This window comes from Phalangium opilio, unplaced genomic scaffold (assembly GCF_054372755.1).
Source record: "Phalangium opilio isolate 3A_F unplaced genomic scaffold, DU_Popi_V2 ptg000053l_1, whole genome shotgun sequence".
Classification (NCBI taxonomy): domain Eukaryota; kingdom Metazoa; phylum Arthropoda; class Arachnida; order Opiliones; family Phalangiidae; genus Phalangium; species Phalangium opilio.
This window is the reverse complement of record NW_028324172.1, coordinates 1127854-1130859: the sequence shown is the minus strand read 5'-3', so window position 1 is coordinate 1130859 and position 3006 is coordinate 1127854. Positions and strand designations below refer to the sequence as shown.

The following is a 3006-nucleotide window of genomic DNA, read 5'->3' as shown; positions in this document are numbered from 1 at the left end:
ACTGCATTAGCCGATAGCACGCGTATTTTGGAATTTTCGCGATAGTCCGCTTGACAAAAATAATCACCGCAAATAGCATCATATTTTTGTGGAGTTCATTCGGGTTTTTTAATGGCCCGACACCATTGTTTCATTAACTCGGGATTTTTAGTAGGGAATCTTAATAGTACAATTCAAATAGTGTTGAACTTCTGAATATTTTTTAATATTCTTTATTTCTATACTTACTTATGCCACGGAACATTTCTATTCCTACCAGTGTTAACGCACTTCTCTACTGAGCATTTTCTACCCATGATAAAATTTAATAACTTTTCATATTATTTATTACTTTAATAATGAAAAAAGATAATCTTGAGTAAAAACAAGTATTACAACAGAAATTTAACAAAATTTTATTTATTAGAAATGAAGTTTAACAAATTCTTAGTAATTAAGGCTCAACTAGCAGTTTTTCAACTTTGGCGCTTTACGTCTTCTTAAGCCCCATTTTTCCAATTCAAGTCAATTTCTCACCAAAAGAAACTATTTTCAGTTTCACCCGTCAGGCGACAGATGGCGCTAACGACTAATGAAAGTAATGAAATTCGACGAATCCGAGTCCGCGAGGAGGAAATTCAACAAAAACTCTAGAAATACATATATTCTGAACTCAATGGTTTTCGTGGCTATTAAAATTTTAGAAACTCTAAAAATAATAGTTGCTCGAGACATGCATATATACAAACAAAAGGGTTGAAGTGCAAATGATTGAATTTATTTAAATGACTAAAATATTCAGCATTAATCTCGCTTCACAACAAGGGCTCCGTGGCTTAACGGTTAAAGCGCCTGTCTAGAAAACAGGAGATCATGAGTTCTATTCTCGTCGGAGCCTCGCTGTTTTGTTATTTTAACTGGTTTTCGTAGATATTAAATTTTGAGAAACTCCAAAAATATTAGTTCCTTGAGATATGCATATATGCAAACAATAGGGTAAAATTGCGAATGAGTTAATTTAGTTAAATTACTCAAATATGCAGCTTTCATCTCACTTTATAACAAGGGCCCTGTGGCTTAGTGGTTAAAGCGCCTTTCTTGTAAACAGGAGATCGTGAGTTCGATTCTCGACGGAGCCTCGCTGTAATGTTAATTTAAAGGCCGGGAAACGGCGACAACCGTTCTTGTGAAATTGAAAACCATGCATCGAACTAATAATGGGCGACCGTGCTTCAAACGTTTTAGGGGTTCTGGTCAAACTGAAGATAAACAATGGATAGTCTCTTAAATTTTGTTTCCCCGACTTTTTGAATCCCCACTACGGAAAAACCGAGGTTCTTGTCAAACTGAAAGCCGTGCAAAAGGGTTCTTGTCAAACTGAAAGCCGTGCAAAAGGGTTCTTGTCAAACTGAAAGCCGTGCAAAGGAGCTCTGGCCAAGCTGAAGATGAACAATGAAGCGTAACTTAGACAGGTCCTGAATTTCGGTCCGTCTAGATGAAAACTGTTTTTGTAATCTATCTAAGGCGGGCTCATGTCAACAAAAGTTATTTCAATATTGGAATTTTAAGAACATATTGAAAGAGAGGGGATGGTCTTAGACCTATTGAAAATTACCAAAATGCATTCTACTACAAAAGGTGATGTAATTGATATTTAAGCCAACAAAGCGATGGTACAAAAGTACATATCTCTTTAAGATGTGGAAATGGTAAATTTTATTACGTGCAAGGTACTGTAAGATACAATAGTTGAAGAAAAATATTTTGAGTAGGCCTAGTACACTGCGTGCTTATTGAAACAAGAAATTTTCGTAAACTTGCTTTTATATTTAAATAATATTTTATTAATCGTCGAACTCTTCATCTGATGAACAATCGGACACTTGAGTGAAGAAATCATTGGGGAAATCGATCGGGGGGATGACGCCAACATTATCCAGATTTCACTAACGAATCTAAACAAACAAATAAATAAATTAACAATTCAATTTTGGTCATTTGGAAAATGAAACAGAAACAATTTAATCAAATACGTGCTTGAAGGATTTTGTGACGTAATTTTTTTTCTTGGGTTTTATTACAATTTTTGGCCTTTTCTGTTTCATACATAGATGTGTATGGACGCGACACTTGTGTTCGTTCCATTCCAAGACTGCCAGTGTCTATCTTAAACCATAAGAGGTTTTACAATGTACTCTTTACTCGATATACAAGAGGACCGTATTGTTAAAGCTCTCTACATAATGCGTATTCCTACAATTTACGTAGACTTCGGCGTTTTTGTAGAGCGTTGTTGATTTCAAGAACTTTTTTAGCAGTTCTAATTAAATAGGGTCCTCTAGGACTTGGCAAATGGTCGGGATTTTACAGGTAGAACCTACGGCTCAAATTTGATGATTACCTTTAAAATGCTCAACACAATTGTCGATTAAGTGACGTAAAGTTTCCGCGCACAAATATGAGTTATCAATAGCCCAATAGATATGGTTTTTGATTGCCGAATAGATCTGGTTGCCATTTATCTTTAGTGATCCTTCACACTTTCGGCTGTGCTCTTCAACTATTTGTAATCCACGGAAATAGGATATCTCGTCGCAAAGCAGTAAATTGGGCGCAGTTTCCATGAAATTTTCTTGAATTTTTAAACTTTTCTCGTCATATGATCAAGTACCGTCTTGATTTGTTTCATTTTCGGTAGTGTAAGCCTCATTTCTATTAGAGCTGGCAGCTTCATATTCAAAACTAGCCTGAGCTTGATTCCTATAGCATTCCGTACCCAAATCGGTTTCAAGGAGATGAGTGGTCCACAAATTACATGATCATCCTTCTGAGTATGCAAAATGGTCAATCCTCTCGTAATCAAATTGGATAAAAGACATTTTTTATGTTTCTTCTTGACTAAATGAAACTCTTCGTTAAATCTTAGCTTTTTGGCTTCAGACGGAAATGTTGATTTAAAAATCATTTGGGCTTTTTGTTTATAGAAAACATACTCCAGTTGAAATAGTTCTAAGAGGTGAATTTGTA

At 35.3% G+C, this 3006-nt stretch overlaps 1 non-coding gene across 1 annotated transcript; it reads left to right on the top strand.

The window, feature by feature from the left end:
• Positions 1-804: 804 nt before the first annotated feature.
• TRNAS-AGA (transfer RNA serine (anticodon AGA)) lies at positions 805-877 on the top strand. The gene has a single exon. It is a non-coding gene; the product is annotated as a tRNA-Ser (tRNA).
• The last annotated feature ends 2129 nt before the right edge of the window (positions 878-3006 follow it).